This window comes from Terrapene carolina, unplaced genomic scaffold, assembly GCF_002925995.2.
Source record: "Terrapene carolina triunguis isolate 2854851 unplaced genomic scaffold, T_m_triunguis-2.0 Scaffold66, whole genome shotgun sequence".
Lineage (NCBI taxonomy): Eukaryota > Metazoa > Chordata > Testudines > Emydidae > Terrapene > Terrapene triunguis.
The window spans coordinates 69116116-69142524 of NW_020664417.1; positions in this window are offsets into that span (position 1 = coordinate 69116116).

The following is a 26409-nucleotide window of genomic DNA, read 5'->3' on the forward strand; positions in this document are numbered from 1 at the left end:
ACAAAAATAAAAAAACTTGGTCAATCTTTCCCAAAAAGACTCTGGGTGGCAATTGGTGAGATTGTTTCTAGGCAGGACAACTGCTTGTTTGAGTGAATCTAGGATCTTTCAGACAATAATGGTCTCGGTTTGCTCTTACTTTGCCACAGATCTCAAAGTGAAGCTCATTCAGCCATCTAATATAGCTCTGTTACAATAGAGCCAAAGGAAACTTTCATGAATGTGATCTATTTTATTCACCTAGTAATTGATCAACTCCTCATAGCAAGAAAGTATTGCTGCATTTGAGTACAGGCAGACCATATTAACCAGATATTTACCACCTGGAACAGTTCCAGGATCAGAACTTCTGATGGAAGAAGAAAAAACTCTCTCAAGCCTTCATCACAGCTATCGGGCCTCACAAATATTCTCCACGTCATGTTTATCAAACTGTGTATCCATTATCTACTGCTGTCACTCTAGTGTCCTCCCAACCCATCACATTTACTGCGGGTCATCTGTAGCTCATACCCAAAATTGCATGGGTGGACCCACTTTCACACAATGATGTTTTGTCTACCTTGTATTGAATGATTTACTTTTAGGCAGGTTTGGATCAAAAACTTTGAAGTTCAGAGAGAAATAATAAGGGAACAAATCCAAATGTGTTTAACTTTTAACAACATTTTAATTATGTTGCTCCCACATAAGAACAAAAACAGGATTTTTCGTTGTTTATTTTAATCTTCACTCCACCAAATGAGCAAAATTATTACTAATGCAGGAAGAGTACATTGCAGAAGTACAAAAATATTATTTCTTTATGTTTATGCCTGTCCCTTAGAATGCCAAGTGAAAAAAAGCAATTAGAAGAAGTTCCTTTTGAGCTTTTCTGTTTGATTTGAATATTTTCACTGCTCTCTTGTTGTATTTTTAAACAGAGAACAAAATTGCCATACAGTGTGCCTGCAATAGGCACCTTAAAAATAAAAAAATAAAAAAAAATCAGTGGGAGCTTGTGTTTGTGCCTCTCCCTCTCTCTCTCTTCCAAAGGCACTTGAGCAGGTATCACATTTCAGCATAAGTGTGTAAACTCGTTGGACTGGTCATCCAAAAACAAATGTCAGGTGTCTATCATAAAAGCTAGTACGGGAGGGGGAGACTCCAGAATACAGGAGCTATAATATTAGCTGTACATTCCTACCTCAAGCCGTGGTCTATCAGTGAATCCTTTAATGAAAAGGTGGTGGCACGCTCTATCGAGTAAGTTTCACAAGATTTCTTGGCTGAGAGGAATACATAGTGCAGTCATGATCACCTAAATCTGTCATGGCCCTTCAGGAGATTACACAACCATGGGGGGAAGCTTCATTTAATACTGCAAAAAAGCACATCCTCTCTACGGGGTAGTAACATTTGCAGGTGACTGTAGCAGTATAATTATAACAGCAAGAATGCCTCCCTTATAAAATAATTCCTGCATTGTATGGAGGAAGAGGGGGTGGGGGATAAAGTCAGCTACTGTCATTTAAAATATTTATTTTAAAAGATGACATGCTTTAGTGCAATGAAATAGCCAATAGTAGATCTGTATTTAACGTGCTCAAGAATTAATCTCTATCTTCTGTCCAATGCTGCTATCGCTGAGTCAGCTCCATTCTTTTAAGTGACCTGATTCTGTAATCCCATTATTATAATGAAAATGGCTTTCCTCTATACTGTTTTGTGCTATCAGTGGAAAAAGACAGTACCAAAATGCAGGTCTCTGCTAAGATTATTTGCATCAGTACAAACTGAATTAATCATAGCGACATCTGAATAATCACCAGTCACATGTTCATGTCAGAGCTGTGTTGGTGGCAATGGTTCATTTCTTTTGTAAAATGTTAGAGTTTCATTTGTGTGTTATAGTCTCATGAGACATGCATATTTGACTGTTTTCTATCAGGATGAGATCTTGCAGTTTACATTGTTATTCTTTTCTTATTTTTTGGCAGAGACATGTATTCAGGTTTATGTTCTCTAATCAGCAAGTCTATGGTTGTAAGCTGTACGTGTTTAAAATGATAAGCATGGGGGGGGAAGTTCATTAAAGGAAATAATAAGCATGAGAATAAGTATCAGAATAATGGGGACCTTTTATTTTTCCAAGACACTGAATTTGCTTTTAGTATCTTCTGCCTTTAGAAGATATTTTATAGATCTACAATTTATAACTCCAAACAAAAGAAGCAGGCTACAAGAAAGCTGTTCTCCGATAGACAGCATAAGCGGTGTAACTCATCGTACTTCTCACCTGTGTAGCAATTCAAATAGGCTGCTCTAAATATATAAATTAAATATTATACAGATTCAGAGATTCCAAGGCCAAAAGGGACAACTGTGATAATGCAGTCTGACCTCCCAAATAAAACAGACCATAGAACTTCCTCAAAATAATTGCCAGAAAAAACATCCAAATTTGCCATGATCCTTGGTAAATTGTTCCAGTGGTTAATTACCCTCACGGTTAAAAATGTGTGCCTTATTTCCAGTCTGAATTTGTCTAGCTCCAATTTCTAGCCATCGGATCATGTTATACCTTTCTCTGCTAAATTGAAGAGCCCATTATTAAATATCTGTTCCCCATGTAGGTACTTACATACTCTAGTCAAGTCACCCCTTAATTTTCTTTTTGTTAATCTAAATGGATTTATCTCCTTGAGTCTCTCTCTCTAAAGCATGTTTTCTAATCCTTTAATCATTCTCATGGCTCTTCTCGGAACCCTACCCAATTTATCAACATCCTTCTTGGATTGTGGGCACTAGAACTGGACACAATATTCCAACAGTGGCTGCACCAGTGCCAAATACAGAGGTAAAATAACCTCTAATCCTCCTTGAGATTCCCCTGCTTATTCATCCAAGGATCACATCAGCCCTTTTAGCCACAATTCAGCTGATTAGCCAGGATAACCCGCAAAAAAATTTCAGAGTCACAGCTTCCCCCGCACCCTGCCCCATCATGTAAGTATGGCCTACATTCTTTTATGTATACATGTACCCATAAAATGCATATTGTTTCCTTCTGGACAGCTTACCAAGTGATCCAGCTCGCTCTGAATCAGTGACCTGTCCTCCTCGTTATTTACCACTCCGCCAATTTCTGTGTCATAGGCAAACTTTATCAGTGACGATTTTATGTTTTCTTCCAAAGCATGGAGAAAAATGATAGGGCCAAGAACTGATCCCTGAGGGACTCCACTAGCAATACATCTGTTTGATGATGATTCTGGTCATGTCTTTTAAAAATATGTATGACAAAAAATGAATATGCTCCCCGTATAACTCAGTTGAGGTTGTCAAGCTGTCTGAAGTGACTCAGCAGCATTAGTACCAACCTCAGGGCAGACTGTCAAGAAGCAGGGCACAAACCCCAAACTGGCTGTCAGTTCTATACTTAGATTTCACCAACCCAGCATCAAGGGTGAACACCTCAGACAACAGCCTTAACATGGAGTCACAGACAGTCCCATGAATCCTCCATAGAGATCTTGAGGAAACCGTCTTTGAGGTATTCTGCAATCCTCCGCTGAAGGTTTCTGGAGAGGGCTGCCTTATTTCTTCCACTGTGGTAAGACACTTTCCCACACCACTCAGTGATTACTTCAGCAGGCACCATTTACTCCTGAGGGCATTCTGTGCCAATAAATTAAAAATTCTGCACACAGTATTTTAAAATTCTGCAAATGTTATTTGTCAAATAAATGTGGAGGCTCCAGCATAGCATTGGGGAGCACAGGCAACTAACTGCACAGAGGTGGGAAATCACTGTGCAGCTCCCTCCCCGGGACACAGACTCAGCAGTGAGTCTGCACACAACCCTGACACAGCACAAGGACCGGGCCTGCCCCAGAAACACCACCAAATGTGGACAGTCAGGTTCAGCAAGGCAGGATCCAAGTGTGGAGGGGCTTAGTGTGGGAGGATCCAGGTGTGGGTTGAGAAGGTTCTGTGTGGGGCAATCTGTGTGCAGGTGGCTCAGTGGGGGATCTGGGTGCGGGGGGATCTGGATTCACAGGGGCTTGTTGGAGGGTTCTGGGTGCAACGGTAATGGGACTCTGCAGGGGGGTCCAGGTGAAGGTGGCTGGGGCTCAGCAGGGGGGGTCTGGGTGTGGGGGGATAGAGCTCAGCAGGGGGGGTCTGGGTGCGGGATCCAGATGCTGGGGGAGTGGGGCTCAGTAGGGATCTAGGTGCAGCTGGTTGGGGCTCGGTAGGGTGGGGATCCAGGTGTGGGTGGCTCATCGGGATGGTCAGGTGCAGGGGGAGTGGGGCTTGTCAGGGGGGTTCTGGGTGTGGGGGGCTGAGGCTTGGCTGGAGGGTCTGGGCATGAGGGGGTCTGGATGCATGGGGGTTGGGCGGATGGGGGAGCAGCTCCCCTTACAATGATCCCTCCCACTGCAGCTGAGAAGCAATGGGTGCAGGAAGTGCACAGTGGGGGAGTTTGCAGAGCTTCCTACAGCTGGGGGAGAAATCTGGAGGTAGGTCTGACATGGCCCCGGATGCCGTGCAGGGGAAGAGGAAGTCCCCCCCACCCCAACCCAGCTGGGACTAGCAGCTGAGCCCAGCACAGAGTAGGAGCCACGAGTGTGGTCTTCCCCAGTCCAGCCCCCTGCCACACAGTGATTTACCTCTCTGCCGGCTCCCCTGGGCACCCGAACATACTGCTAGGGAGGATCGCCTGACCACTCTTGCAGCTTCCATTTGCTTTCCCGTCAGAAAGTCATTTTTCTGTGGGGAAGGAAAGAAATCTGCAGGGGACATAAATACTGCACATACACACAGAATTCCCCCAGGAGTAACCATTGCAGCACACAGGCTAGCAGCATAGGGTGTACAGGGAGATCTTGGCGAACCAGTAAAGTGCCCAAACCACTACTGCTTATAGCTAAAAGTAACCAAGCCAGCAGGCCATAAGTGAGCCTATGCAGCAGCCTTAGCATGACCAAGTCAGGAAGTGAGGAGGTCTGGGCGACCACAAAAAGAGCAGCTTGACCCTGCGTCCTTCCTGATGAAATCTCTGTTGAAATTGCTGAGGTATGCATTTTAGAAAAACAGGAAGATTATCTATATGTACCCTCAGGGACATGTCTGTCAGGGCCTCAAGGCATGAAAACTCTGAAAAAAACACTAACTAATTGATGATCAGAAGGAAACCTAGTGCTTAACCTTTGAAATTGCTTGCTTACTAAGTTTTCTTTGAGTGACATGTTATTGCAATACTAATGAATAAATAAGGGAAGAAAGCTTGGGGTAGTTGGACTCTTTAGAGACTCTCCCTCTGGAAACATCTTGGGGTCCCCACTGGCAGACAGAAGATTTGCCATTGAAAGACTGCCGCTTTGCTACTCGAGAGCCACACCCAACTTCGGTAATTATTGAGGATTGGGGGTGTTTTACTAACCTCTTGTGGACGTGTGTAAGTGCTTGAGATTAAGTAAAATATAGCTTTAAGCGAACGCACTCTTGTGTTGTCCTGTTTGTGCCAGCCATCTATCGGTTGGACAGAGGTGTCTTCATTGATTTACTTCTTGACACCACCTCACACAGAATAAAGCTACCAAAAGCTTTGGGTTGAAAGAACGCCAGGTAACAAGGGACCTGGTCTGCAGCCGGACACATGCAGGAGCTCTTCCCTTTCAGCCTCCGTTACCCTCAGGAGTGAGATATCAGCTAAAATCACCACTACCAGTGGAAAATGGTGCTGTATTCAGTTCAACTGCCCTATCTGCATATGCTCATGCCCATAACCTACCTCCCCCCACCATTGTCCCAACTCACCTATCACCCCCAGGCTGTACTCACCGTGGCTGTGACTGCCGCAGTGCTCTGTGAATCCCAAGAAGTAGTAAGAATGTAGTGCTTGTAACTTGTGTGGATCCAGAGGAGTGAATTCAGTATAGCAAGTTCCCATTTATCTTGTGAATCATTCACAATAATACCTCTGTGCATTGTAAATTTTGCAGCTGGAAATGTGGCATTGAGGGTCTCTCCGTCCACACCAGCAGAGTGGCTCAGCCAGAAAAGGAAGAGAATGAAGATGATGTGGGATGACATGTTCCAAGAGATCTTGCAAGCCTCTGGTGCTTCGGATACCAAGCACCAGGTTGGAGGATCACCCTGTCAGACAAAATGGGCAGGGATAGAGCAAAGCACAGGAAAAGGAGAGAGACACGTAGCAGGACATGCTAGCACTTCAAGCAGCAAAAAGACATGCTGGAGACTTTTGTTGACCTTCACATTCAACAGACCCGTGCTTTCCTTCCTCTTCCACCCATAGAAAACTGCATTCTGGGACCTCCCTATGCACCCCCACATTCCACATGGCATCCCGGGCCACTGCACTACCCCTATCACTCCACCCTGGGGGAAGAGTACAAACAATCACAGCCACAATCCTGTCTCAGACTGAGAAAGCAGGACAATCAGTGAGTACTGTCATGGATGGATATAAACTGTTCAGGAAGGACAGGCAGGGCAGAAAAGGTGGGGGAGTTGCATTGTATGTAAGAGAGGAGTATGACTGCTCAGATCTCCGGTATGAAACTGCAGAAAAACCTGAGAGTCTCTGGATTAAGTTTAGAAGTGTGAGCAACAAGGGTGATGTAGTGGTGGGAGTCTGCTATAGACCACCAGACCAAGGGGATGAGGTGGACGAGGCTTTCTTCCGGCAACTAGCAGAAGTTACTAGATCGCAGGCCCTGGTTCTCATGGGAGACTTCAATCACCCTGATATCTGCTCAGAGAGCAATACAGCGGTGCACAGACAATCCAGGAAGTTTTTGGAAAGTATAGGGGACAATTTCCTGGTGCAAGTGCTGGAGGAACCAACTAGGGGCAGAGCTCTTCTTGACCTGCTGCTCACAAACCAGGAAGAATTAGTAGGAGAAGCAAAAGTGAATGGGAACCTGGGAGGCAGTGACCATGAGATGGTCGAGTTCAGGATCCTGACACAAGGAAGAAAGGAGAGCAGCAGAATACGGACCCTAGATTTCAGAAAAGCAGACTTTGACTCCCTCAGGGAACTGATGGGCAGGATCCCCTGGGAGAATAACATGAGGGGGAAAGGAGTCTAGGAGAGCTGGCTGTATTTTAAAGAATCCTTATTGAGGTTGCAGGAACAAACCATCCTGATGTGTAGAAAGAACAGTAAATATGGCAGGCGACCAGCTTGGCTTAACAGTGAAATCCTTGCTGATCTTAAATGCAAAAAAGAAGCTTACAAGAAGTGCAAGATTGGACAAATGACCAGGGAGGAGTATAAAAATATTGCTCAGGCATGCAGGAGTGAAATCAGGAAGGCCAAATCACACCTGGAGTTGCAGCTAGCAAGAGATGTTAAGAGTAACAAGAAGGGTTTCTTCAGGTATGTTAGCAACAAGAAGAAAGTCAAGGAAAGTGTGGGCCCCTTACTGAATGAGGGAGGCAACCTAGTGACCGAGGATGTGGAAAAAGCTAATGTACTCAATGATTTTTTTGCCTCTGTCTTCACGAACAAGGTCAGCTCCCAGACTGCTGCACTGGGCAGCACAGTACGGGGAGAAGGTGACCAGCCCTCTGTGGAGAAAGAAGTCGTTCGGGACTATTTAGAAAAACTGGATGAGCACAAGTCCATGGGACCGGATGCGCTGCATCCGAGGGTGCTAAAGGAGTTGGTGGATGTGATTGCAGAGCCACTGGCCGTTATCGTTGAAAACTCATGTCGATCGGGGGAGGTTCCGGATGACTGGAAAAAGGCTAATGTAGTGCCCATCTTTAAAAAAGGGAAGGAGGAGGATCCAGGGAACTACAGGCCAGTCAGCCTCACCTCAGTCCCTGGAAAAATCATGGAGCAGGTCCTCAAGGAATCAATTCGGAAGCACTTAGAGGAGAGGAAAGTGATCAGGAACAGTCAGCATGGATTCACCAAGGGCAAGTCATGCCTGACTAACTTAATTTCCTTCTATGAGGAGATAACTGGCTCTGTGGATGAGGGGAAAGCAGTGGATGTGTTATTCCTTGACTTTAGCAAAGCTTTTGATACAGTCTCCCACAGTATTCTTGCCAGCAAGTTAAAGAAGTATGGGCTGGATGAATGGACTATAAGGTGGATAGAAAGCTGGTTAGATCGTCGGGCTCAATGGGTAGTGATCAACGGCTCCATGTCTAGTTGGCAGCCGGTTTCAAGTGGAGTGCCCCAAGGGTCGGTCCTGGGGCCCGTTTTATTCAATATCTTCATTAATGAACTGGAGGATGGCGTGGACTGCACTCTCAGCAAGTTTGCAAATGACACTAAACTGGGAGGAGTGGTAGATACGCTGGAGGGTAGGGATAGGATACAGAGGGACCTAGACAAATTAGAGGATTGGGCCAAAAGAAACCTGATGAGGTTCAACAAGGACAAGTGCAGACTCCTGCACTTAGGACGGAAGAATCCCATGCACTGTTACAGACTAGGGACCGAATGGCTAGGAAGCAGTTCTGCAGAAAAGGACCTAGGGGTCACAGTGGACGAGAAGCTGGATATGAGTCAACAGTGTGCCCTTGTTGCCAAGAAGGCTAACGGCATTTTGGGCTGTATAAGTAGGGGAATTGCCAGCAGATCAAGGGACATGATCATTCCCCTCTATTCGACATTGGTGAGGCCTCATCTGGAGTTGGTGTCCAGTTTTGGGCCCCACACTACAAGAAGGATATGGAAAAATTGTAAAGAGTCCAGCGAAGGGCAACAAAAATGATTAGGGGGCTGGAGCACATGACTTATGAGGAGAGGCTGAGGGAACTGGGATTGTTTAGTCTGCAGAAGAGAAGAATGAGGGGGGATTTGATAGCTGCTTTCAACTACCTGAAAGGGGGTTCCAAAGAGGATGGATCTAGACTGTTCTCAGTGGTACCTGATGACAGAACAAGGAGTAATGGTCTCAAGTTGCAGCGGGGGAGGTTTAGGTTGGATATTAGGAAAAACTTTTTCACTAGGAGGGTGGTGAAGCACTGGAATGGGTTACCTAGGGAAGTGGTGGAATCTCCTTCCTTAGAGGTTTTTAAGGTCAGGCTTGACAAAGCCCTGGCTGGGATGATTTAGTTGGGAATTGGTCCTGCTTTGAGCAAGGGGTTGGACTAGATGACCTCCTGAGGTCCCTTCCAACCCTGATATTCTATGATTCTATGATTCACACACAGAGAGACATGGTTGGTGTATGTGTTTGTGAAATAAAAATGACTGTTCTTTCCCCTTCAAAGATTCTTTTCCCGTAATTTATAAAGTTTCATTCAGTTATAAATGTGTCTGGTTGCATGGGTTTGGAATAAAAGTCTATTTATGGAAATTTAATTTATCGATTAGTTTACAGCATATGCTGGCTGGGGCTGACATCATTCATAGATAATAGCAATAGGTGCATTTGCAATGTTGTATTACCACACAGAGCACTCATTAATAGGTTCATATGGGAGTGCAAAAAAACCAATGCCAGGCAGAGTACACTACAGCAACACACAATACTGTGGCTCACTATTAAACAGGTCTTTCAAAGCCTCCCTGAGCTGTATAGCCCCCCATTGAGCTCTCCTTATAGCCCTGGTATCTGGCTGCTCAAAATCAGCAGACAGGCATTCCACCTCCACCCCAGTGGAAACTTTTCCCCCTTTGCTTCACAGATATTATGAAGCACACAGCAGGCATCTATAACTATTGGGATATTTTTTTCCACTGAGGTCTAATCTCGTGAGTAGACTGCACCCGTGGCCATTCAAATGGCCAAAAGCACATTCAACTCTCATTCTGCACCTGCTAAGCCTGTAGTTGAAGTACTTCTTGCTATTGTCAAGGTGGCTGGTGTACGGCTTCATGAGCAATGGGATTAACGGGTAGGCTGGGTCTCTCAGGATCACTGTAGGCATTTCAACATCCCCAGTGGTAACCCTCTAGTCTGGAAAGAAAGTCCTTTCTTGCAGATTTCTGACCAGGCCTGTGTTCATAAAGATGCATGCATCATGCACCTTCCCTGACCATCTCAAGCTGATGTCAATAAAATGTCCCTGGTGATTCACCAGCAGTTGCAACACCATAGAAAAGTAGCCCTTTCTGTTGATGTACTCTGTGGCAAGGTGGTCTGGTGCCAAAATAGGGATATGCGTGCCATCTATTGCCCCAGGAACCTCATTGCTGAAAAACCATCCACTATGTCCTGCACATTACCCAGAGTCACAGTCCTTCGCAGCAAGAGGCGATTAATGGCCCTGCAAACTTACATGACAGCAACCTCCACAGGGGATTTCCCAACTCCAAATTGATTCCCGACTGACTGGTAGCAATCTGGCCATTGCAAGCTTCCACACAGCGATCGCCACTCGCTCTCATTTCGGTGTCACTGCACTGGCAGGCTGTGGCAAGCTCCTCACATGTGGCCTTGCGCATCCGGAAGTTCTGCAGCCCCTGTTCATCATCCCATACCTGCATAACGATGCGATCCCACCAGTTTGTGGGGCTTTTGAAAACAGGTGTGAAACATTATGGGATGCAGATAAAATTATAGGATGGAGAAAACTACATCATGGGATGTTGAAACCATGTCCCCTGTCACCCCTGTGCGACTCATTTGCCCCCATGAGGCACTGCAAACCCTTCCCAAAACACCCTTCATTAGATGGTGGCAAGTTGCATAGTGGGATAGCTACCCACAGTGCACTGCTCTCTGCATCTATGCAAGCACTGCTAGTGTAACTTAGATCAACTTAATTTTATAGTATAGACTTGCCCTCAGAATCCAAGCAGCATAAAGATCCAGTTTTTCTGGTCAGGGATTTTTATTCCCTTCCCCTAGCATTCAAGCTGATGGGATGAGTCCTTGTGCACATTTCCTCTTCATGGGTGGGAAGGGAGCAATCAAGGAAGTCTGTCCTTTGATGTTTCACAACGGCTCATTTGGTTTCAATGGGACTTTTTGTGTACAGAACCCAACACCTTCTGTAGGAAGCCAGACTTTATGTTAATTAATGCTTCTTTCCTGTTTGATGATTTACACAGTTACAGATGTTTACAATGCAAACACTTAATATAACCTTATAATATGGGGTACAGATGTTAAGTGAGATTAATATATGCAGCATCCCACAAGCAGTTCATAAAGTCTAAATACTAAACATGTTTTTTATCAATCTAATACCTATTTTAATACTACTAACACACAGTGAGACAGACTGCTTTCCAGCTATGCATTCATCAGTGTTCAGTTGGGGCCAAGGCATGAAGTGGCACCTTGTCTGCCAGCCTCACAGAGTTGATAAAGGTGCAGATAGAAAGATGGATTTGACCCTCTGTTTTACAACCTCATTGAAAACTTGTACTTTACTAAGACTTAGTATCTGCACCCACATATTATTAAACCTTTTTATTGCAGTAACACTTCAACAAGAAGGCCACAGGCCCATTGTGCTCAGTGCTATGAGTATGTTTACCTTGCAAAATTAAATGAAATAAGTTTCATGGAACTAATGATACCAAAATGACTACTGAAAAAAAAAACTTAAAGAAATGAAAGAAGCACAGTCAACATGGACAATGCTATGATATATTAATGAATGAGGAAAATGATGGCATGTCTCCCACAAAAATGAATGTACAAATAGGTCTCAAAGTATAATAGATGTAATAGATAATATAAGGATGATACCAATCAGCAACTACTGTATATGTACATGAGACAGAGTCAACAGTACAATATAGAAAATGAGCACATAGAAAAATATAGCTATGTAACCCACAAATAAACAGGTCTGAATAAATATGCTATGTTTATCACTCACCAGCAAAGAGATATCAGAATAAAAAAATACACTTGCAGAAAATTTACCTTGGACACAAACCTCCAGCAAACAAAAATAAGGAAACCAACAATAAAAGGATCCATGATGCAAAATTTAGAGAGATGAAAAGAACAGTGAAAAGAAAGCAAAAGTATAGAACTGAGAAAGCATATCCAGTCAAAACAAACATTGAGTTGCAGTGGGATAATATATTCATCCCTTCTTAAAAGGGGGTAGGACCCATCATTTACAAGTGGCAAAGCCTCTCTTGAAAGGACAACAGCCAATTTACATAAACATTCTGCAGGGCTATTTCCTCATTAATTTTCTTCTGAAATGGTTTTCTTCTTTGTATTTAGAAAACAATGCTTCACAAAGCTCCATACAGGAGAAAATCAGCTATTTAATCCTACCAGTTACTGTACAATTTAGTTACCATAACAACTTGATGTAGCCTCCTCTCATGATAGGTTTATGATAGCTTGTCCATTAAACTGGTTTGTGACTAACAGCCACAGACTGTAGACTACTACACATCTGAGCAGACTCTTAGCTGCCAATAGCCACATTTTCTCCATTTTCAGAATTCAGAAATCTCATGAATGAGAGAAAATATCAGATGACAAACAAATGTAAACATTACTTTTATTGCTAACATAATACAATCACCACCAATAAAAAGCCAACATTTACCATCCTAATATATATGGGGCACTACAGTATTTCCCTACATTTATAAAAGGAACTAACTGTAGTATTTCAGACACAATGATCTGAAACAGTAGTCCCCTGTAGCATTTCAGATACCAATGAATTAATTGTCGCTCTGTTCATTTATCCAAAATACATACATTTATAGCCCCCCCTCTCTGTATCTGAAGTCTAACTTTTAATTAAGGTTAGTGAGTTTTATTTTTGTGCCTATATTTTGTTGCAATTCTTAGTTCTGCAGGAAATGGATGGGACATTGGTGGCTATTATGAAAGAAAGAAAATACCATAACATTCACTAGAACCCACAACAAATTCTCTGGCAAGTGGGGACCTGGAAGCTCCCAGATCCCCTGTTTATTTGGAGAATTGTCCTTTACAAACATTTTCAAATGTTGGAAACTAGTCGCTGACCCCAGAAAATTTGGTTGGGATTCACTTCTACCAAAGCAGAGGCTATTAGAGCAAAACAGATTCCCCTGCCTCATCACCTCCATCATCACTGACCTGTAATTGAAAATGAAGCTTGGTTTGGGTAGAGGGTTCAAAAAATGTTATAGGGTTTTAGCAATCTAATTAATAGTGATGCACTACAAAATAAAAATTAAGATAGATCTAATGGAACAGCATGGGGAAAAAACATAGGTTTCTTGGATTTGGATACTTTAAGATCTAAAAGCTTATGTTTAAGTGAAATTGTGTGGACTGTGTCATGCTATCATAGGTTCACAGGGCCATAGGACCAGGGAAAGCTCCAAGCTGCCTTGCTACTTGGAGCCCCAACCGGGCCCCCCCACAGCACAGCACCAGGTTGGGTGCTGCTCTTAGACCTTTGGCCTTTCCGAGACACCTTCCTCTTCCCTATAAACACAGCAGATCATCTGTCTTTAAGGGGCACTAAAGCCTTTATAGGATGGGAGAACACATTGTTCTGCAGTTTAATTCTGAATGGTATAGAGAAAGTTTTTTAGTTTAATTTTTGAAAATGTCTACACATTTTTGGGTTCACAACTTAATGGTTTGGGCCTGATGTTCAGAGGTGGTGAGCACCTATGGCTCCCAATGACATTAGTGGGAAATGTCAATGCTCACCACCCCTAAAAATCAGGTCCTGCGGGTCTCAAATTGAGCACCCAAAATTAGTGACCATTTTGGAAAATTTAAGCCATAAGCTTTCTTTCTGTGCCTGCATTCTACAGCTTATATCATTAATGTTTGAAAAGTTTGTTGAAATTTGCAGATCCAAAGATGCCAGAGAAGTTTTATTATTGTATGGAGCCAGATATTTAAACCACAGTACAATCAAATTAAGCCACTGACAAATTTAGGCTCAAAAATTGACATTTTAAAATTATCTGTTTACAAATATCTTCTCAATTATAAATAACTATTCAGAAACACCACACTTCACAAAAAAACAGAAAATTCTTCACACAAAATTCTGCCCTATCATAAGCATACACAACTCATTGGCTTCCGTGGAAGCTCTACATAGAACACAACAGCCATACTGGGTCAGACCAAAGGTCCATCAAGCCCAGTATCCTGTCCTCTGACAGTGGCCAATGGCAGGTGCCTCAAAGGGAATGAACAGACAGGTTATCATCAAGTGATCCATGCCCTGTCAGCCAATCCCAGCTTCTGGCAAACAGAGGCTAGGGACGCCATTCCTGCCCATCCTGGCTAATAGCCATTGATGGACCTATCTTCCATGAATCTATCTAGCTCCCTTTTGAACCTCGTTATAGTACTGACCTTCACAACACCCTCTGGCAAGGAGCTCGAGAGGTTGACAGTGTGTTGCATGAAAAAATACTTTCTTGTGTTTGTTTTAAACCTGCTACCTATTAATTTCATTTGGTGGCCCCTTGTTCTTATATTATGAGAAGGAGTAAATACACTTCCTTATTTATTTTCTCTATACCACTCACGATTTTATAGACCTCGATCATATCCCCCTGTACCTATTGGGTTCCGGGAAGTGGGCGGGCGAAGCCCGCCCACTGCTAAAGGATCCTCCCCCCAGCCTAAGGGGAAGACCCACAGGACCTAAAACCCAAATGATTACGGGGGACAACTAATGTAAAAACAGGGACAGGAGTGCGATTAAAGGGTCAAAAGAAGGGAACCTGACGGGGACACCGAGCAGAGAACCCCGGACAGCGCCCACTGCTCCTCAAAGGTGTCAAGGAAGCCAGTGGACGCCGCCCAGAGGAACGCTGCCCGGATACGTGAACGGACAGAGGATCGGAAACAGGCCCCACAGTCACAGGAACCTCCATCGGCCAACCTCCTCTCCCTGGTTTTATAGATGGCCTGTTTAGCCAGGGCCAAGAGGAAGTTGACCACCCTGTAGCGGGGTGGTTACCTGCTCCAGCCCTGATAGGGATAAGGCCAGCCCTGGGAGAGGGCTGGGGCTGTAAGGAAAAGGCCAGGCTGCTTAGGAAAGCAGGCACAGCTGGGGCCACGCCCCAAACAGAGCACAGCAGGTCCTTATAAAAGGCTGCTAGCTTGGAGCTAGAGTAGCTCTCTCCGGTCTTGGAGGGAGCAGGGCCTGGCTGTCGGTAGCAAAGGTACTGAGAGTGAAGCAGGGCTGGGGAAAGGCCAGAGGAGCAGGGGAGCTCCAGACTGGGGACCCCCCAGGCTGCAGGGCCTGGTCTTAGGCCCACCCCTGAGGTACTGGGTGGTAGACGAAGACAGCAGGTCCTACCCCCTTGCCTGTGATGACTGGCTCTTATACTGCAGTCTGTCCCAGGGAGCGGGGGCTCATTGCTGACTGGCAGTAGCCACCAGCTGAGGCAAGGTGGGATTAGGGGGTTGGGGTCCCTGGGGAGGGGAGACCCTGAAAGTGAGGGGTTATTGCCAGGGGGAAGCACACCAGCTAATGGGGCACCGGAGTCCGGGAGGGACATGGGGGCCAAGCTGTGGCGGATCACCGGCCTGCAGAGGGTGCTCCAGGCTGGAAATTGAGCTAATTCCCAGAGAGACCAGCAGGAGGCGCCACAGGGGTGAGTCCACACGCTTACACCCCCCTTCGTCGCCTCTTTTCCAAGCTGAGAAGTCCCAGTCTTATTAATCTCTCCTCATACGGAAGCTGTTCTATACCCCTAATCATTTTTGTTGCCCCTTTCTAAGCCTTTTCCAATTCCAATATATCTTTTTTGAGATGGGGCAACCACATCTGCACGCAATATTCAAGGTGTGGGCATACCATGGATTTATATAGAGGCAATATGATATTTTCTGTCTTATTATCTATCCCTTTCTTGATGATTCCCAACATTCTGTTCGCTTTTTTGACTGCCGCTGCACATTGAGTGGATGGTTTCAGAGAACTATCCACAATGACTCCAAGATCTCTTTCTTGAGTGGTAACAGCTAATTTAGACCCCATCATTGTATATGTATAGTTAGAATTATGTTTTCCAATGTGCATTACTTTGCATTTATCAACTTTAAATTTCATCTGCTTACCTGTGGGCAGAATTTAGTTCCAGAAATTAACATATGATAAATATCAGCACTTTTTGGTGGACCCATCAGAATGGTTCTGGGCTATATGACCATTTCTTGTTTGCTAGGCAAAAGCATTGGACTAACAGACAACTTATAGAGCAGTCTTGACATCAGTCAGGATCCTAGTGCAAAATGAGAGAGAAAGGGAATAGAATGAATTTTTTAAAATTTCAGCCCTACTAAAAATACTGGAAACAGCATTTGCCAAATAGAAAAGTCAAAAGAGGTACAAAAAACAGTATGATTTCAAAGTTGGAGAGTATTACAAACAATGAAAAACAATGTAAATTAAACTAAAAAGTACTCAAAGCTTCTTTGCGAGAGTAACAGAAAAGCAAGTATCAAATTCATGAAAACTCATTTATTGGATTAGTCTGTACACTATGTCCCTGTCTGAACATTTCAGAATCCTCTAATACACAAAATTAAACAGTCTATTGTGAAGAGAAATCCAATGAACTAACACAAACAGTGGATATTTGAAAGGCTGCACTGCCTGTTTACAAGCACTCTAGCCACCTCAAACTTCATTAAAGTCAATTTTTTAAAAGTTAATAGCAGTTTTCCTTTGTATACAACCACACCCTTCATTTCTATTAAAAAGCTAGGATGTATTGTTATGCTACAGGGTGCTGCTGGCTACCAGCAAGCATGCCCTTGATCTATGGGCGTGCTATCTACCTTTAATTCAGGAAAATGAGGGAGCAATTAGAAGTCCTTTCTTTAGAGAAAGCTGAAGAAATAGAAGCCACCACCCAAAGCACTGAACCACATGGAGAACTAATTCAGGGGGAAAGGGTTTTTTTTTTTCCTAGGACTGATTGGAAACTTCAAGGTTGGGGCATCATTTGGTGGAGCTGTGTGCGTCAGAAGCAAACAGGACCAGAAAACCAAGGGAAAGCTACCAGAAATCCAGAGAAGCATGGTGAGTGCAGCCCTTGCATGAAGCCAAGATAGAATTTCTTTTGAGAACAGGGGCTGGCTGAAAAGAAGGCTTAGATTTGTGAGCAAGGAAACTTTCTCTTGTTTGTTTCTACACTGTCAGGGAAACAGGATTTTGTGTACATTCTTTGTAAATAAAAAAGATTGCACAAAATAAATACCCGTCTCTCATCTGTTTACTCAAATGGAAACAACCCAGCAAGAACCCTGACAACTAGCTAAACACTAAGACAAGGGGCAACAGTATTATGGGTAGTCATATATTGTATAGCCATGTTCTGTACAAGTCTACTGAAAATAAGGTAGTTCCAAAAGGTACAGTCAAGTGACGTGCAAAGCCAACTTGAATACAATGTACATTTTGAGTATGTTTTACCAAGAGCACTACTCTTATTCTCATCTAAATAAACACTTCATGCTATATCTCTTAACAAGCAGATGGATATTACACCACTCCACGATACTATGAGTAGCACCACCTGCAAGTTATTTTATTTCCAAGGAAACGAGTACTTAGGAATTGTCAGAGACGTGATTAGATGGTGAAATGACGAAAAGTGTTAGAACTGAAATAGACTTCGATCAATTGAAAAAATGGCTTGTTTGAACATTAGAGATAACTAGCAGAGTGAAAATGGAAGCGATATCATACTGTGTTGAGAGCAACTAGACTGTTATTTATTGAATATATTATTTTTATCTGGTTTAGAAATACTTTCCTAATAGCTGCCACATCATTCCTTGGACAGTACCATAGATGTATTTTGAGTCAAACTGACTAAGTAATTGACAGTAAAATTTTTTGCTTATATCTTGATCTCTTTTGGAAAGAGAACTGAAATTTCAGAAGATCAAGTAGGAAGAATAGCATTTGGCTTGCTGAGTTCTTTAGAGTTTTATGATAAGATTGACTGGCTGTATTTGGAATGGATGGAAGTGAAACACTAAATCAGGAATGTATAACAAGGTATCTTCCAAGACCTCAGTGTGAATAGTATAGACTGAATTAGTTTATTATAATCCTGGGAGAGTTCATATCATTACATATAAGAATTAAATATTGGCTTATGACTAACTTCAAGAGATTGAATCGATGAAAATATCATTAAAGGTCAGAAGGGACCACTCTGACCTCCTGTACTACACAGGCCATAGAACTTCCCTAAAATAATTCCTAGAGCATATATCTTTTAGAAAAGCATCTAATCTTGATTCAAAAATTGTCAGTGGTGGAGAATCCACCATGATGCTTGATAAATTGTTCCAGGAACAGAATATTTTCTGGACATCTAGCGTCATCTCCCCTTCAGAATGTTAGTTCAGAAGGAAAAACTGATTTACTTGAAAGTAATGCCCATCCTGGAAAGATTTCCATTCAGAATATATAATGGTCACCATTAAAATGTCTGTGTTTTCCAACAGTTATCGTATAGAAGCTTATACTGGACAACAAGGGATGATCACATTTGTTTTACATCCCATCATAAGAAAAACCAAAAGCACACAAGCCAAGTTATTTCCTCCTTTACTACAACCAGGACTTCCCATCTCATGTATCCTAAAAGTTAGTTTGTCAGCTCTTCACAGCAAGGATTGTCTTCATTGTGCGTCTTGTACAGGGAAGAGCACATGATCCATGTCTAAGAAATAGTGAACAATAAAATAACCCTTAAATTTAATTAAACTGTCTAAAGATGACTATTAAGTAGAGTTGGTCAAAAATTGGAATTTCCAATCCGGGGAGATTGGAACGGTTGTTTTGACATTTGTTTTCATCCTGAATCAGGGTGACAATGATGAAATATTGTTCTCCACAGAACAGAAAGTTAAAAAAAACTCAGTCCAGAAGAGTTACAACATTTCACTTTAGTTTGTGAAACTAAATCAAAAATTTCATTTCTGCTCAGTTCGACATTGAATTGTGCCTGCCTTGGCTACTTAAGTGCCTTATAGAAGTTGTATTTCATGTCCCCATTCTCCACTATGGGCCAGGCTGCCTGCCCAGATGATGTCTTCCATGATAAAACAGAGGGGAGACCAGGGTGTAATATGGGAGATGTTGGCCAGCCACAGAGCTTGGCCCATAAAGGAAACGAGGCACTCAAACTACAATTCCCATGAGGCACTGTGGCAGCTCAGGCAGATAGGATTAAGTCAAACCTGACATGAAACAAAATGTTTCTATTTGATTTGACTCAACCTGAAAAAATATTTTAATTTTCCTAGTGTTAAAAATCAGTAAATTTCTTCAAAATCAAAACTTTCCTGCAGAACATTTTGAACTATTTTTCAACAAAATAAAATAGAAAATTCCTGACCAGTAGAGAGTAATTGGGCCTTCCCCTATTTCATTTCTATTCTACTAAGACCAGAACAATCCACAATACTGTATACTGAGCTAGAGCAGAATAATTCCAGACATTTTGAGCAGATGAATGTCAAACTCTGGCCCCCACTCTGCTCTATAGATGCAATCATGGCAAACTCCTATAAATAAGACTTCTTGTGTTCCAGAAGAGGCATAAAATCACCTGACTGGGACAGATTAAAGAAGAAAAGAGGATGTTCTTAGTCTTCTCAGGTTGACTGTTTTGACACAAACTGAAGTACTGATGAGGGCAGAAAAAGAAGGAGCTTGTGTTTCTAATCCAAGAGACAGGGAATTTGTTTAGTTAGTTAATTTAAGCCCTGTAACAAAAGCTATTTTACATTCTGACATTAAACAATGTAAGAGTCATTTAAAACCTGGAGGCAAATTCACTATTGGTGAAAGCAGCTGCCTTCAGTGATGTTGTCCCTATATATGAAGTAGTGAACTTGGCCTGTTAGTACTCTCCGAGCAGTGCTGCTGTCAAACAATGCATCTGAGTAATTTTTGGCTTTGTCTAACTATGGGCAAACCAATCATTTGTACCCAATATTCCCTCTGTCCTCCAATCTGAATTTCCCTCCCCAGCCTTCATGCACCTTGATAACAGCTGCAATACACATTTTATGCCAAGGAGCAATTTGCTGGCACAACACTAAACATTTCACAGCATCACTAGTTATTCATGTGCTATTATTTTTTTTTTTTTGGCAGCTTTTCAAAATATCATAGAAGTGTTGCTTGTCACAGTAACAAGTATGTTCATGCATTTGCCTTTTCTGTGAAAATAATTTTACCACAAAAGAGCCATTCCAGGGTCTGTCAGCAACAATACAACTTCAAATCCTTTAGTGTTAGCTTTTAATGGCACTAATCATAAAGTGATAAGTAATGAAAGTTATCTTGATATATAAAAAAATGTAAAGGATCTCGGGTAATACAAAAGAGTAAGTGATTGAGAACTCTTACATTGTCCCAAGATGTTGCATACTGCATCTGAATGTATATCCCCACTCTTAACCCACGTCCCCATGGACAGGAACAGGAGATCCATATTAAAATGGTATGCAAAATGTGAAGCTGGATCAAGACCTATCCTGCTTTACAGTAGAAAAAGAACCATCATGTACTTTTAGTCTGGATAATGTTGATATGAAAGGAGGTCTCCATGACAGTACACTGTGCATGTGTCTCACTCTGCAGCTGCATCCACTTCAGCTAAATTCACAAACCACACCCTGCAAACAGGGGACCACTGCACTCAAAGCCACAAGTCACAGAATTACTCCTAACAGTGTAGTACATAGAAGGCAATACACATACATTCTGGTAGCTACAGACACCACCAAAACCAACGTTTGTAAATGCAAAGGATTTTTATCATTGGGGAAACTCATTCTTCAAATGGTGCAATTCCAGGAGTGCATGTGGTGGTGGTGGGGGGGTGTCTACTTTCAGATCAATAGCCTGTAACATAAAACATGCATAAAATAATGCTCTCTCAAGACCTTCTAAAAATTGTTTTCTTAAGTAACAGGATTATTTAATTCTGCTAGTAGCCAGTTATTAATACTCCTACTGGTGATCAAGTGTAACATTCAGTTTCCAGCACTTTTAATTACTTCAGTAAGCACATCATTGCTTACTCTTCTGATTTTGGGAGGGGGAGAGGGAGGGTGTAAACCACATTTTCTCTTCTGGTTCCTACTAGTTGATATTCTTACTCCATGGTAAGTTTGAACTTTTTACACCACTGAAATCAGACATCTCAACAAGCTTTTGGAAAACTACTTTTTTAGCAAAAACAATGAGGAGTACTTGTGGCACCTTAGAGACTAGCAAATTTATTTGGGCATAAGCTTTTGTGGGCTAAAACCCACTTCATCGGGTGCCTTTTCATGAAGTTGATGGATTTCCACTTTATACAGCTAAATTCAGTGCCTTTCATGGTGACAGGTTTCAGAGTGGTAGCTTTGTTAGTCTGTATCAGCAAAAACAACAAGGAGTACTTGTGGCACCTTAGAGACTAACAAATTTATTTGGGCATAGCTTTTGTGGGCTAAACCCCACTTCATCAGATGCTGATACAGACTAACACAGCTACCACTCTGAAAACTTCTACTTTTTTACTCTTTTTTTAAAAAAAAAAAACAAATCTCACCCACTTTATCAAAGCTCTGTTTTGTTATTGACTTGAAGGTATCCTGATATTCCGGCCGTTACAAAATTGAAACAATACCAAACATATTTTGAGAATCCCCTATATTAATATTGCTGCTCTTGTTTCCCATACATGTTCATCCACATTATGTGCCATCATCCCTTGCACTGTAGAGGACTGCACTTTTCATCATCCATAGATATCAGCTGGTTTCAGTTCAAGTGACCAATCTGGATTGCATTCTGCAAGCTAATACTCTTTCCGAATTTTCACCTTGTCTCCGTTTTCAGTTTCCTCCCTCCCCTCTCTCCCATACTCATAAGAGTAAAAGATATAGATGCAAAATGTAAAAGTTCCTTCTATTCAGGGATGTCACTTTACAGAAGGGGAAACTGAGGAAGCAGTACAGAGAAGTTAAGTGCCTTGCATAACATCACAGAGGTAGTCAGTGGCAAAACTGGAAATAGATTCCCAGACCCTTACTCTAAGCACTAGACACCAGGAACTCAGTAAATGCTTTCTGTTTACTTCATGTTACCTAGAATTGATTTATGTGTACAACAAATAATTCATCTGAGTTGCTTGAACTAAAACAGTTTCAACATCAAAGGCAGAATTTGAGGCAAGATTCCCCTTGATGTTTCTGCCTCAACTTTTTTTTAGAATAAGGAAAATAGCATGATTCCTAATTTGAAATTTCAAATTAGTTCTGATGAAACTTTTTTTTAGTTTTGATGAAACATTGGAAAATTGGGGGGGAGGGAAGCATTTTGTAGAAATTATTGGTTTTGGAAAAAGGCCATATTTCAATCAAAAAATGTGAATGAAAAAATTTCAACCAGGTATAGCTTAAAGAATTTCTCAGCCACAAACCTGGATATTTACAAAGGTTTGGTTTCATCAATATAGGTTTACATAATCATCAAGAACTATTAATATTTAGTTTTCATATTGTTGCATGGTCTTGTAATACTAAAGATTCCTGTTTTAGAAACAGTTGTGGCCAGGTACGACAGTGATGAAAGTGATATAAATACCTCGCTGGCCAAGATTGAATAATATGGTTTCCTGAATGGTCTCCATGTAAGAGACTCATATGTCAAATATTATATCCAATAGGGCAGTCTAAAGTCTTTTGTATACAGGTTATTCTCAGAAAAAGGCAATTGATTTAGTGAGAAAAGGGTTTATCAGCCACATTTATTATATTTGCTTTCCCGCAGAAGCAGCAATGAAAATTCATTATTGTGCTGTAATTGGCCAGTGGGAAGTATGATACTTCTCCTCACTCAGCAATGGAGAAAGAGAATCATCTTTGAGATGTTTGCAGCCCAAAGACAGCTCTGCAACCCATAGGTTTTACATCTTCAGTATTTCTACTGGGCCATCAGCTCAGCCCTAAACATTTTAAAACACAAGTGAACTCAAAATGAGCATTCAATCACCCCACTGGATTCCATTGTGGGTTGTAATAGATTGTGTTTTACTTGAGCAATTACAATTAAATAATTTTGTGATGAAAATCTTATTCAGAGGCTCCACTGGAACAAAAACAGCAGCATAATTCAATTTCATTTCTTACTAAAGATCCATTGTTGATCTGTGTTTTTCATATCAAGGCCTTTTACCCATGTGTCTTGTAAGAAGTAAAGGACATTTCTCTAAACTCATTACATTCATAACAAAGACTAGAAGGAATACTGTCTTCATTTTTCAAAAGATGACATATGGTGTGTTCCATTGGACTGTCAGAAGTAATCTCAGATAACTTTATCCTAAAAGCTGCCTAATAATGTAAAAGCTAAATTTATTTTTATACTAACCATTAGGAGTGTATATGCTGTCTAGATTTCCAGCAAACAAAACAAAACAAAAAACATTTCACATAGCATATCTTTCATCTGAAAGTCTCAAAGCATTATGCATGTGCCAAGCTTCACACAATCCTTGTAAGGAAGAGAAGTCATATTAAATCCATTTTAGGGATGGGGAAACTGAAGCACAGAGCAGTTAAGTGACATGCCCAAAGTATCAGGGCAAGTTGATGACACAGTTGTGATTAAAACCCGGGAGGCTGATTTCCCAGTTCCCCACTCTCACAACCAGAGCATGCCATCTCCATCTGTCAGAGCAGCATTTTCTACTTTCCATTATAAACCCCACTTTTCAATTCCTTCTACCTTTGCCAAACTTTAGCCATTAGGGGGCTGAAATTTCCCATGCTTGCTCTAAGCCATGTGCTGAATTCTTCTGGGAAGTTTCAACAAAAAAAGTTCAGTCAATAGCAAAAACAAAGTTAGGAAGATATAGATAGTTTGCTAATGACATAGTAGAAGGGTAAGAGAGGTAGTTTTTCCTGGCCCTATGAAAGTCCACCCAAATTTGGCCAGTAATAAGCCTTTTAAAGTTGATATTTGAACATGCTCAGTAGACTTGCCAGAGGATTTTTGCTAACTTCTCTTTAATATTCCATTTGCAATAAGAATGTTTCCCAGTTCTGCTGGCCTAAAACTAAGAGTGCTAGACTAGGCCTCAAGAGAAAACTTAGTTCAGGTCCCACTTCTTCCATTCATTCATAATAAGATTTCTATGCATTTCACAAGTCTTATTATTGAGCAAAGCCTCAAACCAACCTTACAATATATGCAGAAACAGATTTCACTATGCAGTACAAAGATAACTCCATCCCTCTTGAAGGCTTCAAACTGTCCCATTCCTTACGGCTACCAAAGAGAAAATGGGAGAGGAAGGGTAGTCCAGTGATTAGGGAAGTAGTCTGGGATTCAGGAAACCTGGGTTCAATTCCACTCTGCTAAGGTTTCCTGTGACCTTGGACAAGTCACTGGCCTCACTGTGCCTCAGTTCCCCATCTTTAAAACAGGATAATAGCACTTTCCTATCTCATGCGGGTGTTGTGAGGATAAATACAATAAAAATTCTGAGGTGTTTAGATACTACAGCAAAGGAGGTCAGATAAGTACATAAGACCTGAGATCACTATGGTAATAATAAGTAAAATCTTTCACTGAGGTGTACAATACACAGCTGCTAACTGCAACTCTCCAAGTCATGTCTTCTCCTTGAGATTGAGGTTCCTTACACAAGCTGCTGCCCTAGGCTTCACAGGACACTTCTGTCCACACCTTGAGCTCACAAATTGGCAGAAGCGGGGTAGACTTCAGAAACTTTACCTTTAAACAACACTTCTTAGTGGTGGAGGGACAGGCTGCATAAAATTTACCCAATTGACAGTAGTTTTTCTGAAGAACAAGATTAATTAGTGAAAACAGAAACAGTTTCCATAACAAATCTAGATTTTAGGATGAAGTTGTGTCAACATTTTCTTCAGGGGTACCATTAGAAGATAATGTAACTATCTTTGCTCCCCTGTCCCTCCACCCACCCCCCTAATTTTGGTCACATGGTTGTTAACAATCGAGCTGGAAGAGCATATTGAGTAGGGTCTGGCAGGGATTTGTCCAGGGTTCAATACTATTCAATCTCTTCATAAATTACTTGGATAACGACATAGAAAGTTTGCTTATAAAGTCTGTGGATGACACCAAGCTAGAAGGGATTGCAAGTGCTTTGGAGGTCAGGATTAGAATTCTTAATTATCTTGATTAATTGGATAAATTGGATAAATTAAACAGATGAAATTCAATAAGGAAAAATGAAAAGTACTACACTTAGGAAGGAATAATCAATTGCATAAATACAAAATGGGAAATGACTGCCAAGGAAGGAGTACTGCAGGAAAGGATCTGGGAGTTACAGTGGATCACAAACTAAATATGGGTCAACAATTTAATACTGTTGCAAAAAACATGAACATCATTCTGGGATATATTAGCAGAAGTATTGTAAGCAAGACATGAGAAGTAATTCTTCCACTCTACTCAGCACAGAGAAGGCCTCAACTGGAGTATTGTATCCAATTCTGGGCACCATACATCAGAAAAGATGTGGAAAAATTGGAGAAAGTCCAGAGAAGAGCAACAAAAATGATGAAAGGTCTAGAAAACATTATCTACGAGGAAAGGTTGAAAAAACTGGGTGCGTTTTGTCTGGAGACGAGAAAACTGAGGGGGACATGATAATCTTCCAATACATAAATAAGCTGTTGTAAAGAGGAGGGTGATAAATTGTTCTGTTTAACCACCAAGGACAGGACAAGAAGTAATGGGCTTAAATTGCAGGACAGGAGATTTATGTTAAATATTAGGAAAACTTCCTATCTATAAGGGACAAATTACCTAGGAAGGTTGTGGAATCTCCATTATTGGAGGTTTTTAAGAACAGGTTAGACAAACACCTCTCAGGGATGGTCTAGACCAGTTGTTCTCAAACTTTTTTTTTCCGCAGACCACTTGAAAATTGCTGAGGGTCTTGGTGGACCACTTAATGATCTTTCCAAATGTTGTTTGTACCGTTAGCTAACTATTGTAAAGCACTTTGGATAAAAGCACTATTTAAAAAAATAATAATAATTAACTTTTTTTGTTCTACAAATGAAAGCACACAACTCATTTTAATATCAGTAGTCTTTCCTTTCTAATGCGGTGGATGTGCCCTATCTCCCCTGACCGCAGCAGCCCTCGAGCTGGGGCTGGGAAGGAGGTGGGTGTGACGTTGTGCAGTCTATACGGTTTTATAAAAACTTGATAATAAGTGAATGTAACGTAACTGGGATATGCTTCATGCAAAAGGTCTCTTGTAAGGTATCATTACAAAGCTTATAATCTACTGAGTGTGATCATCTGATTTGTATAAATGTACCACTCTTGTATCTAAAACTAGAAATATAAAACATAACTCTGAGGGCCTATTGTAATTATGTAAAGTGTGGGCCATTAATGATGGTTTGGAATCTTGATGACTCCCATTGTCGGCAGATGGCTGTTTAC